Source organism: Mauremys mutica, chromosome 6 (assembly GCF_020497125.1).
Source record: "Mauremys mutica isolate MM-2020 ecotype Southern chromosome 6, ASM2049712v1, whole genome shotgun sequence".
In the NCBI taxonomy this organism is placed as follows: Eukaryota; Metazoa; Chordata; order Testudines; family Geoemydidae; genus Mauremys; species Mauremys mutica.
This window is the reverse complement of record NC_059077.1, coordinates 55,247,522-55,260,913: the sequence shown is the minus strand read 5'-3', so window position 1 is coordinate 55,260,913 and position 13,392 is coordinate 55,247,522. Positions and strand designations below refer to the sequence as shown.

The following is a 13,392-nucleotide window of genomic DNA, read 5'->3' as shown; positions in this document are numbered from 1 at the left end:
TGTGCTGGCCCCTCAGGAGCTGTTCCAGAGCACCGACCCCTGTGACCCTTGTCAATGTATGTGGATGAAGAGTTCCCTCTGAAAACGTTTCTTAATGTGCTTTTTAAGTTGACACCATGTGAAAACTAAACTTCCCAAGCCACACAATCTGAGACCCACCCCATCAGTTCACTCCCTCAATACACCATGGGAAGATGAAGGGCCCGATTCACTATTGGTCAGAGAACACAGAGCATCCCAAAGCAAATGTTTCCTTGTCAAGAGTTTGATTTCCTTTGCAAAAGCCTCACAATCCCATGTAGGTGTTTACTAATCAAAACTCCTCATCCAAATACATGGAGATGGTGCTAGGGAAAAGATTTAGTTGTTGGATACAATCCCCACAAATCATCCCTTAGCTCCTTCCTCAGAAACATCCACTCCAGTGAGGGGTATGAAGGCACAGGAGTTATTGTCTGTGACATGCATCATACTGGTGTCAGCACAGTGATCAGCCTCATTTTCACAGCTTACAGTCCTTGTTCTCTGTTGAAAGGCAGGTGTTGCTCTGTCAGGGATGGGATGCTCTTCCTAGCCCTTCAGCAGCCCTCTTGACATCTGGAGTGGGGGCAAGGATATTTTCTCTTCTCTTGCCCACTCTGGCTCATGGGATTCTCCTCTGCTATATTTCTCTTTGAGGTGAATTATCCTTTTAAGGATAGAGTCCAACCCATTGTAATCCTTATTCATCCACTTCCTCTTTGCAGTTGGAGTTGAATGCTTGGTCCATCCTCTACAGCTCTTTATCTCAATAATGGAAGGGGGAGGTGGAGAAGAGGGTCTCCTCACCAATGTTAAGTTTTGCAGAATCTGACTCTATTTTTCTAAGGGTATTGTGACATCCTGCTTGTGGTACCCAGAATTGTGAGCTCCTCTGTTACCCCCTCTCAGCCTCAGCAATTAGGAGTTTTGCAGCTGCTAAACTATGTGTCAGCTCCCTACCACACTTGTTTGCCTGCTTTGCCAGGAAATAGATCTCTGTTACCTTCAAGACAAGGTTGGACAATCTGTGAACCCCAACTCCCAAGTTCCCCAGAGATGTCCAGTCCCTTTCACTGGACAGTCACAGAAGATAAGTTTGCTTCCTCAAAGAGACAGAGTACACACCAGTCTGTATGGCTAGCTAAGGACTCACCGCCCCCCAGTTTAATACACAGCACAGAGATGGTTTTGTAATGAAACAAGCATATGTTGTATTAATAAAGAACAAGAGATTTATGTGATACTAAGCAAGAATGAAAGAGGCAGGTATAGTTACAAGTGAAACAAAACAAACCAGGCTTTCTAGTCACTACAAAGTAATAGAAAGTTACAACCTTTGCCTTGGGAGTTTTCTCACTTAAAATCAAAATAACAGCATCCTTAGCCCTTTAGACTAGGGAACCCAACTTTCACAGGCTCACAGGATGCTTTTCCTTGTGTCCCTTAAGTGATAGATACCAACGTGGCTTTTTACTTCTGCTTATATTTCCCCAAAGTGCATGGTTTTGTCCTCAGGGTCAGGATAACCTCCAGCTGATCATCCCTTCCTGTTGACTTCCTATTGCCTTGCTGATTCATATGCAAATGAGGCTTCCATTGTTTTGATTCCATAATGCTTAATTTACATTGCAGAGAGATAGATAGTTGCCTTTCCTCTTGTCTGGTGAAAGCCTGCCCCTCCCCCGTGTTTTGTCACAAACTTTAAAGCATATAATCAGTGAGTATCTCCATTTGATTCTCCATACAGCATTAACACAAACATTTCACATTGATATGAATCAGCAGTGTGTCATTGACTTTCATAAAAAAACCTAACTCGTTACACTTTTATAGTTGATTCAATTGCCTATTCTTTGGGGCTCAGACCCCCTGTTCTCCACCTGAAGGTATCCAGACCCTGATTATCACAAGTGGAACTGGACGTGTAAATTCCAGCTCTAGGATACATACCCTCACTAGCTCTGATTGAGCTAGCATGCTAAAATAAAATGTAGCCACAGCAGCTGGAGCAGGAGGTGGAGCTAGCCATGCCAAGTACGTATCTGTGGTCTTAGAAGGGGATGGTACTCAAGCTGGCTAGCCCCCCCCTGCCCCCACCCCAGCCACACTCTATTTTTAGCATTCTAGATGGATCAGGGCTAGCACAGGAATATCTCCTCAAGGCGTAACTTACACCTTCTGGCTTCAGTGCTGACATATCCAAAGACTTGGAATTACTTTTGCTTTACTCTTAAGTTCCCTCAAGCAGCTCATTCTACCATTATTTGGCAGGAACTTTAGGTAGGGAGGGGAAAGTTGTTAATTTTTCCATCATTTTTGTTTTAGTTTATACAAATGATTCTATTCCATCACAAGATCAAATTCTTTCCCAGATGGCAGTACTGGTTCAGATTGTGCAATTTTAAGGAAGCAGAGGGAAAGAGAAGCTTTTAAACCCTTGGAATCAGTCCCAAATATGCTGTCTGCCACAACTGGCAAAATAAGAAAAAGGGTAATGCAACATCCAAATAATTAGAACCCTAGAGAGGTGAATCCAGCTAGTTCACACTAGACACTGTTTTAAAGTTACAAAGAAATTTAATATATCTAGTACATTTCTAGTCATCATAAAATAATTTAACTGCAAAGTTTAACTTACTCAAATAATGAGAAGCAATAGGAATCCTTTCCCTTTGTATAGGTATTCACATTATTCTAGGATCTCACAGCCCTTTACAAAGGTTAGCATAAGAGCTGGTCAGAGCTTTTCCTACAGAATAGTCTTCCATTGGAAAATGCTGATTTGTTTATTCCATCTCCATCCTCTGTTGCCCCAGGAACTTCTCTGATTCTTTTCAGTAAGAGGAATCTTCTTTTGCAGTTCCTAGGCAAAAATTTATTAATGGCTCAGCACTTGTCCAACAGAACTGATGTGATGATCAAGGAAGCTGAGCAGTTAGCAATTTTTTTTCTGCTGGATGAGACTAGAAGATGTAATTCATTCTTTGTTTCATTTACAATCCTTATCCAAATTTAAGTGCCCCAAATTATCAGTCACCTGTTGATTAGATATGAGTGTAAATTAGGAAAATGTATATGCTGGCTAGGAAGGAAGCAGTGTAGCCTAGTGGATAGAGATGTGAACTAAAACTCAGGAGACCTGAGTTCTTTTCCTGGCTCTGTCAGTGAGTTGCTGGGTGACCTTGGACAAGTGACTTTCCTCCTTTTATAGATCCAGACTAACACAGCTATCCCTCTGATACTTTCCTCACTAGGTGCCTCAGTTTTCCCCATCTCAGTAAAACAGGGATGATAATAATACTGACCTCCTATATAAAGAGCTTTGAGATCATGTGATGGAGTCCACTCACCAGAGTGGCGCCTCCTGCTGGCTGGTGATGCCATTCCCACTGCCTTCTCCACCTGTGTCTCAGCCCAGGAACTGCAGTGTCCTTTTCATGTGACTCAGCCCTCTGTCCATGCCACCATCTGTGGTTCCCCCTTTGGGGGGGAGCGGGGGAGGGAGGAGGGATCTCCCAGTCCAATCCAGCCACTTCCCAGTGGGCCTCCAGCCCATAAGGTCCAGCAGTCAGCCAGGAACTCCCTCTTGCTCCCCCGGTCCCTGCCAGCAACTGCTCTGTCCAAGGTGCTACCTTCCTGCAGCCCACTAAGACAGTGGTCCACAACCTTTTCGTCTGGCGGGTGCCAGATGAAGGACTGTGGCGGCAGTGGAGCACCTCTCGATGACATCACTTGTCGGCGGCAAGCAGCATCATCGAGAGGCGTCACCGCCAAAATGCCGCAGAAATTCGGCGCCATTTCGGTGGATGCTCCACCGCCGGCCAGGATGCAGGTGCATTTAGATGCCCCCGCAGAAACCATGGCGCCCGCGGGCACCGCGTTGGGGATCCCTGCACTAAGAACACAGTCCTCTTTCTTTGGGCTCCTTGCAGCAACTGACCCTTTCCTGCCCTTTTATGTGAGCCTGCTGGGTCCTGATTAGCTTCTGTGTGCAGTATCTCTAGGCTGCTTTTAACCCCCTCCATTCCAGTGTGGGGTGAACACCCCATCATAGATTTATGGAGGAAAAGTGCTATAACAGCTAGGTATTATTATTATATTATGTAATTGCTAGAGTCAGGGAAGGAACAGATTAATTAGAGGGTATGGGTTGATATTTGACTCTCCACTTCTTGCACCTCCCCCCACACACACACACCATTTACAAGTAAATCACTGTATGAAATCCTGTACTGGGAGATCTAGCATCTTAGCCAGTGTACTTGGTATTCAAGAAAACATTAGTTTACTGCATTAAGAATATTAACCCTTGAAAATGCTGCCACACTGCTAGGGCCCTAGCAAAATCACAGTCCATTTTGGTGAATTTTATGGTCATAAAAATTTTAAAATTGTAATTTTCATGATTTCAGCTATTTAAATCTGAAATTTCACAGTGTTGTAATTGTAGGGATCCTGACCCAAAAGGGAGTTGTGGGGGAGGTGTCGCATGGTTATTGCAGGGCGGGGTTGTGGTACTGCCACCCTTACTTCTGTGCTGCTGCTGGCCATGGCCCTGCCTTCAGAGCTGGGCAGTTGGAGAGCAGCGGCTGCTGGCCGGGAGCCCAGCACTGAAAGCAAAGCCGCCGCCAGCAGCAGCGCAAAAGTAAAGATGGCGTGGTATGGTATTGCCACCTTTACTTCTGCGATGCTACCTTCAGAGCTGGGCCCTCAGCCAGCAGGCGCCACTCTTCGGCCGCCCAGCTCTGAAGGCCACCCCCAATTTGAGAAACGCTAGTCTCCCCCATGAAATCTGTATAGTACACTATAAGGCAAAAGCACACAAAAGACCAGATTTCACAGTCTGGGATGCATTTTTCATGGCTGTGAATTTGGTAGGGCCCTACACATTACCATGTGTTGGTATATCACCAGTAGAACTCAATTCTTTAGTGCTTCCAACTGCTTCAGGCTATGTGCCTTTGAATACGTCTACACAGCATTTTGGAGCCTGCACAAAGCAAGCTTCCCAGCCCAGGTCAACAGACTTGGGCTAGCAGGGTTTGTGCTAGAGCGCTAAAAATAGCTGTGTAGTCAGTGCTTTCAAACTGTGGCTGTGACTAGAGCTTAGGCTCTGAAGCCTAGGGAGTGGGATGGGATTCAGAGCCTGAGCTGCAAATTCAAAGCAGTATCTACACAGCTATTTTTAGAGTGTTAGCACGAGCTCTACTTGCCCATGTCTGTTGGCCCAGGCTGGGAGTCTCACTCCCGTGGACTTTGTAGATATATCGATGTCCAGAACTACCTGCAGCTGCTACTGCTGATGGTAGTTCACAGCCCTGTTCTTACCAGTGATTGCATGAAGGAATTGAAGAATGAAGTGATTAATATTGTAGTAGCTTTAAATTCACAGGGGTCCTTGATCAGTTTTCTTTCTTCTCACCCCCTAACCATGTATTGTTTCTGACTGCTTGCATATTCTTTTCCTCCTCCAAAATGACAAACAGAAAGGGACTTCAGATGCTGTAGGTATCACTGCCCTCCTTACTGTCTTTCTTCTTCAGCTTGGACTTCAAGTGTCTCTGATGGAGAAAATACATTAGAATCTGACAACTGCACTTTTAACTCTTCCTTATCTCCTCACTAGTGTCCTCCCACTCATCAGATACAATATTATCAATGTGCTAGACATAATAGACAAGAGGCCAAATTCTTCACTGGCATAACTTCACTGAAGTCAAGCCCAAACAATGGAAGAGGTGGTATTCATAGCTGTGACAACAGACAGGAGAAAATTGCCAGAAGCAGTACTAAGGCTACTAATTAGGGAGGTGCTACTGCTTCTGCTCCATTTGAGTTTAGTGATGACACATTCTATCCCCTCTGTCACTGTGCTACTGTACTCTAGGTGTGTTCTCAAAATGGAAGATCAGAAATTCCTGCCTCTTCAGACCAAAGGGAAATAGCAGCACAGAGTCCCTGACTGCACTTCAAAAACCACTTAAAAATAGGCAAAGGGATTTAAAAGAAAAATCAATCTGTACAATTGTGTGCCTACATGGCACATATGAATCAGCTATGTGCATGGGCAAATGGCCAGACAGGCCTCTAAATGCTGATTTGCACGTGCATTTACTTGATTTGCTTGTTATAGTGGTAGCAATTGCAGATGCTCACCTACAGTTTTTCACAGTGGTCTCAAACCTTTTTTTTAAATCAATTGGTACCAACTGTCTAAAATTTAGAGAAAACTAAGCTCAACAGCTAAAAACTGCAACATCACAACTTGAGCTAGCTCTCAGAAAAGAACAGACGCATCAATATTTACAGCAGCACATGGTGTCACAGCCCATTTTATATACACACACATTACTGAGGCATATTTGTATGCTTGCCCCTTGCTCACATTTCTCTTGCCTTCCTGTGCTAGCAATGCAACCAGCAACACAAACGAAGTCTGGCAGGCTCACTCTCTCCAGTTCGCCCTTTCTAGCTATGATTTAGCATTTTTAAAGGGAAACTTTAATTTATGGGAATTCTTATAAGTTTGAAACAAGAGCAATGAGATTTTTTTTCCTCTTGGTCTCCTCCAAGATTCATGAGACCTGGAAATCTCCACTAGCCCTGTTTTGGCATATGCACTTTTAGATGTCCAGTAGCTGAATGCCTTCTGATTGATATTCACTAACATGGCCGATATTCATGGTGCTCAGCGTTTTATTTGCCCATCCCTAGATGGAGTATAAGTTTTGATTCCATAGCACTGAGCCCAAGTCTGCTAGTATTCAGAGGATTCTGCCATGCTTGTTTTTAGTCATGACTTTGTCTGAGAAGGTCTAAACTATAGAAGTACTTTCTTGTCCTAATTACCTTATTTTTCCTGGTATGTGAGCAGGGCTGGTGCAAGGATATTTCGCGTCCTAGGTGAAACTTCCACCTTGCACCCCCCCCACGCCCCAGCCATGAGGTGCCCCCCTCCCCATGGCAGCTCCCCCCCTCCGCCCTGAGGCGCCCCCCTTGCGGCAGCTCCCCACCCCCACCCTCCGCCCTGAGGCACCCCCCCCAGCCCCAGCTCACCCCTGCTCTGTGCACGAGCACGAGCACCCTGAGCACGCCGTCACTGCTTCACTTCTCCCGCCTCCCAGGCTTGCGGCGCCAATCAGCTTAGGCGCCGCAAGCCTGGGAGGCGGGAGAAGTGAAGCGGCCACGGCATGCTCGGGGAGGAGGCGGGGCAGGGGTGAGCTGGGGCGGGGAGTTCCCCTGCGTGCCGCCCCCCCCCTTACTTGCTGCAGGCGGCCCTCCCCGTGCTCCCCTGACCCAGCACCCTCCACCTAAATGCTGGCGGCAACCGGGGCAGCCGAAGATCCAGCCACCATGGTTGCTGCTGAAGAAAATGGCGCTCCCCAAATCCCAGCGCCCTAGGCAACCGCCTAGGTCGCCTAAATGGTTGCACCGGCCCTGTATGTGAGCTAGAGTCTGATTACTAAAGCAGAGAGTTCCTATAGTTTCCCATTGTGGGCAATGTTATCTGCTTTTTGTCTTGCACCTAGATGCCATGAATGGCAACATTGCATTATTAAATAAAATAAATTCAATTAATAAACCATGCAGCTAAGGAAAATTAAAGGGAAACATGATCTTGTAAAGGATAAGGATATCTAGGTTCTATTCCTGGCTCTGCCTCTGAGATGGTCCCTTTACTTAACCTCAGTGATCCTCCATTTCCTCATTTGTAAAAGAGAGAAAATATCCACCTCTGGGCTATTTAATTCATTAATATTTCTAAAGTGCTTTGAGAGCTTTAGATGGAAGGTGGTAAAGAAATGTAAACTATTAATAGTTTCTTACATTTGCTTAAAAGATTAAATGAGAAAACTCAGGTGGTGGACAACTAAATATCCAAGCAATTCTTTAAAAAGCAATTATACAACAATCTACAAAAATACATAAAGCATTCACATTTTACCATTTGCAACAAATTGTTCTTATACTGAAATCTTAATTCACAACACATCTGTTAATAATTATTTCAAAGATTTTACTCAGTTTTGAATAATGGTTGCGTTCCTACCTTTTAGGATATGCAGACATATATTGTACATGACATAAATGTTGCATTTGGTTCTCATTATATGAATTTCTCATTAACAACTAATTAGTCTTGATATTTTTTCTTAAATTATGTAGTATAAAAGAAACAGACCTTTAAAACTAATGTAGCAGCAGTCAGTGAGTTAAACAAGTTTTACAGAAACAAATGTTCCTGGCCTATGATTAACCTCACAACCAACTGAGTGCAAAAATTGACCGCTCAACCTGCATGTTGAAATTAACCAGAAAAAGAACGAAGGGAAAATACTGTGTTTCTGGTCACCTTTTTTTTTTTTAAAAGCTGTGTGTTGGAAACAGCAGGCATGCAAATTGGATTTTATTTCTATTAGGCTCCTAAAATATGTTTTTCCATTTCACAATTGGGACTCTAAGTAATGTATGTTTTTTGGATGAACTTCTATTAGAAAATTTAAAATATTACCTTGAACTGAAAAATTAGATGTTAATATTCCCCTTTCATATCTGATCTTTGGCTTATCCCAAATGCCATCGACTATAGTTTAGAAACCTGACAAATGCAGTCACCAGTGATGTAATAACACAAGTATGACAATATGAACATTTTATATTTTTAAACTTATGCTTTTATTTTTACTTGTACTTTATAAGCTGGAGAATGATTTTTTTGCTACCTGTCAAAAATGTGTAGACAACTACATTCAACAGCCCTTTAACACCTGCAGCTTTACCAAACTGAATTTAGAAATATCAAGTAATGCCAGTGATGTTATGTCTAGTCCATTAACATAAATGTTTCTTAAAGCTTCCCTAATTACTTGTGACCAGAAACATATTATTTTTTATTGCTTATACTGCCAGCAGCACTGCATTATGGGAGGGGGGATGCCGGGAGCAGTAAGGCTCCCTGCAGTGTGAGAGGGTGAAAGTTCTACCTGTCCCCAGCTTTACCCTGCACATCAAGGGTTCACACTAAAATAGTCCTGACACTGACCTCTCAAAGACCCAGCAGCTGAAACAGCCTTAACAAGGTATTAACACAGCAACATGCTCCATAAACTATTACCAGCTGCAGGGGGAAAAAGAGAGAGCAAGAGAAAAGGAAAGAAAAGGGCTATTTCACAGCTAAAGGATACACAGGAGTCACTAGTCAATTAAAAATATAGAGGTTCCATTGCATGTTCTTTTAACTAGTTTTCAGATTTTAGTTGTTACTTACACTGAAAGAACATTGTAATGTGCTATAAATCAAAGTGTTACATCAAGGGTAAGCAGCTGAATTGCCAGATGTCATCTTTCTCTCACTCATCTGACTGAGTCATACCGTATTATTTCAGCAAAAACAAAAATTCTTAAACAATGCAGGTGAAGTACATTCCCCCACCCCCCCACCCCCATAATTACTGGTGACTAGCTGCCTGCTGAGCAAAAAAAAGAGCTGTGATTGTAAAACATACTTACTCTCCCATTAGTGTTTTATGACCCCTGCATATGGAAAGCTGTGTTTTTATTCTACTCCAAATGTACAATTTGTATATTTGTAATACATTGATTATGGTGCTTTTCATTTCAGTGGCAGTTCTGCCTTTGCAGGCCCTGGCCTACATCATTTAACTAATAAGAAACATGTAAACAGTTTAATTTCATCGTCCCTTCAGTTGAGAATTACACTGTGAACAAAAAGAACAGGAGTACTTGTGGCACCTTAGAGACTAACAAATTAATTTGAGCATAAGCTTTCATGGGTTACAGCCCATTTAATCGGATGCATAGACTGGAACATACTGCAAGATATTTATACATACATAGAACATGAAAAGGTGGAAGTAGCCATACCAACTGTAAGAGGCCAATCAATTGAGATGAGCTATCATCAGCAGAAGAAAAAAAACTTTTGAAGTGATAATCAAGATGACCCATAGAAGGTGTGAGGATACTTAACATGGGGAAATAGATTCAATTAGTGTAATGGCCCAACCATTCCAAGTCTCTGTTCAAACCTAAGTTAATTGTATCTAATTTGCATATTAATTCAAGTTCAGCAGTCTCTCTTTGGAGTCTGTTTTTGAAGTTTTTTGTTTTTGTAAAATTGCCATCTTCAAGTCTGTCACTGAGTGGTTAGAGAGGTTGAAGTGTTCTCCCACTGGTTTTTGAATGTTATGATTCCTGATGTCAGATTTGTGTCCATTTATTCTTTTGCGTAGAGACTGTCCGGTTTGGCCAATGTATATGGCAGAGGGGCATTGCTGGCACATGATGGCATAGATCACGTTGGTAGATGTGCACGTTGGTAGACGAGCCCCTGATGGCGTGGCTGATGTGATTAGGTCCTATGATGGTGTCACTTGAATAGCTATGTGGACAGAGTTGGCATCGGGCTTTGTTGCAAGGATAGGTTCCTGGGTTAGTGTTTATGTTGTATGGTGTGCGGTTGCTGGTGAGTATTTGCTTCAGGTTGGGGGACTGTCTGTAAGTGAGGACTGGTCTGTCTCCCAAGATCTCTGAGAGTGAGGGATCATCTTTCAGGATAGGTTGTAGATCTTTGATGATGCGCTGGAGAGGTTTTAGTTGGGGGCTGAAGGTGACGGCTAGTGGCGTTCTGTTATTTTCTTTGTTGGGCCTGTCCTGTAGTAGGTGACTTCTGGGTACTCTTTTGGCTCTGTCAATCTGTTTTTTCACTTCAGGCAGTTACTACAATGGCCCAGAATGCAGCTCATTCCAGCAAAGTAGAATATAAACAGTGCTGTTGTTGCTGGACTTCAGAGACAGCAAGCCTAGTAACTAGAGCTGGTTAAATAATAGAGGTCCAGAGCTTAGTCAGAATAAAAATAAAGGATTAAACATCTACATGGTATCAAAGAATATCCAGATTTATAATAGTTAACATTTTAAAAAAGAGTTCTGGAAAGGATATAAACCCTCAAGTTTCAGGGCATAATCCAACTACTAACTTTTGGAGGTTATGAGGAAACTTTCTATGGAGCAGGCTATCCCACAGCTTCATATTGCAGGTTCTTCCTCAAAAAGCACTTCATACTAGTCACTCTCACAGACAGGGTTCTAGACTAGATAAACTAATGGTCTGATTCAGTATGGCAATTCCTATTTTTCTAGTAAAAAACTTCCACTGATTTGAAAAAATGTACATGAATAACAGTGGAAATTTCAGTTTGTTGGAAGTCATAATGTCACCATGGCAGGTTTTTTCAGATATTCAGAAAATCTCCTGGTACTATGAAAATGTTAGTGAATTTTAATGAAACATGATTATTATTGGTTTGAAAAATGAATGCCCATTTGAATTATTTGGGTTTATCTCCTGTTTAAAAAGTTTGTCATCTAATCAGTAAGGAGAAACAATACCATCGGACTTAGGAGATCATCATAGTTAACAGCAAACAGCTAAAGTGAACTCTCTGTCACGTAACTGTATTCTGAAAAGAATTCATCAAAATTGCATAGTGAGTACTTACAAATAATGAAGATATTGTCAGAAAACCAGGATCAGTTTTGAATGAGTCCCTCAGGGGAAAAAAAGACTAAATTCATAGTGCATCTAGTTGGTAAGAAATAATTCTAGCAGCTCTATGGGCAGCCATAGCCAAAAGACGGAGGAACACCTAACACATGCATGTATAGCTAGTAGTAGCAGGTCAGATGTGAGTGGAACTTTGCTTAATGCTGTAATGAGAGTAAGTCTTTGGCCCATTGCTCCTTAAACAATGCAAGGGGAAATGGGTCACACAGTTCTGAGTCTGTTCCCAGTTCCGGTTACAACACCTTTAACAAGGTCCAGGCCCTGTGTGCTGCCAGGAGTTATGGTGGGGGACAGGGGCGGCTCTAGGCATTTTGCTGCCCCAAGCACGGCAGGGTGCCTTCGGTGGCTTGCCTGCGGAGGGTCCGCTGGTCCCGTGGCTTCGGCGGACCAGGTCCGCTGAAGCCGCGGGACTAGCAGACCCTCCACAGGCAAGCCGCCGAAGGCAACCTGCCTGCCACCCTCGCGGCAACTGGCAGAGCGCCCCCCGCGGATTGCCGCCCCAGGCACGCGCTTGGTGTGCTGGGGCCTGGAGCTGCCCCTGGTGGGGGAACTGCATATGCAGCACTTTCTTGCTACAGATCCTTTTCTCCCAGGTGCCTACACTGCTGAGACAGGCAAAAAGCCCAAAGATATTCATATACTATTTAAGAGGGTGGGAACAGGTAGCAGGGAAGGGAGAACCAAGGATGGATAGAGATCAAACGGCAGAAGATGGGGAAAAGATGGAAGGGAAACTCTGTAGGTGGGAAAACAAGGGAGGTCAGAAAAGAACATATACTAAACAAGAGAGAAGAAAGAGGAGGGCATAAAACAATGGACTTGGAGGGGGAAAATGGGAAAAAGTGGATTCAGGTGGCAAAAGAAGCAGAGAGTGAGACAGAGGAAAGGGACAGTGAAGGAGTGATAGATTCAGGGAGAACGAGGAAAGACTATGGCAGATTTGGGTGAACCGGGAACAAAGACATCTTCAGTCTCCGCACCTACCACATAGAGAAAAAAACATCAGGATGAAGAGACAGAAAAATATCCGAGTTAGAAAGAAAACTAGCGAAGAAGAGAGCAATGAGATGAAAGCACTACAATGTACATCAAAAAGGAAAGTGAGAAATTCAAAAATATAGAAAAACAATGGGAAAATATGCTTTAAGATATGAGTAAGAAAGATGCAATAAAGACACAGGAAATAAAAAGTAAACGATGCAAAGAAAACAAAAAACAAAAATAAAGATGACAAATTGGAATAAAATCAAACTGAACTCAAACAAAGGCTGTGGCCAAAGAGATCTGATCACTTTATCATTGGTAAATTCCTTGAATCTTGTGTTAATAGTCTGGAGTAAATTTACATAAACTGTGTGTTAGGTTTTAGCTGCGCAAATCCTGTGAAAGACAGTGGGAGTTACAAGGCCTAACAATTTCAAAAGACCCTTGTTTATAGACAAACTATTTTCATGACATTTATAACAGGAATCTTTGAGACAACTCCATTATGTTCTAAAACACAAGAATACCCTATATTTTAAAAGAGAAGCAACCCTCAGACCCAATTACTGGTGTTTGGGATATCCTGGCCTACATAAATATTGCTCTAGAGTTGCCAACAAACTGTGTAAGCACCAATTCCATGCTGGCTCTTTCGGCTATGAAGCAGATGCTAACAGGCTACATGAGAAAGATGAAGTCATGTTTCACCTTCTTAGTTAAGCTTTCTCTCAGTCCTACAGTGACATCTAGCGTCAAAAAAGCATGCATCTAAAAATAGGAACAATACTTTTTAGTATCCT

General features: G+C 43.0%; 1 long non-coding RNA gene across 1 annotated transcript in view; it reads right to left on the bottom strand.

Moving 5' to 3' along the window:
- Positions 1–2,759: 2,759 nt before the first annotated feature.
- Positions 2,760–13,392, bottom strand: part of LOC123372742 — a 76,382-nt gene continuing 65,749 nt past the window's right edge. The window contains exons 2-3 of the long non-coding RNA XR_006580433.1: positions 5,350–5,582; positions 2,760–2,884 (exon numbers count right to left, since the gene is read on the bottom strand). This is a non-coding gene — a long non-coding RNA (uncharacterized LOC123372742). The remainder of the gene's footprint in view (positions 2,885–5,349; positions 5,583–13,392) is intronic.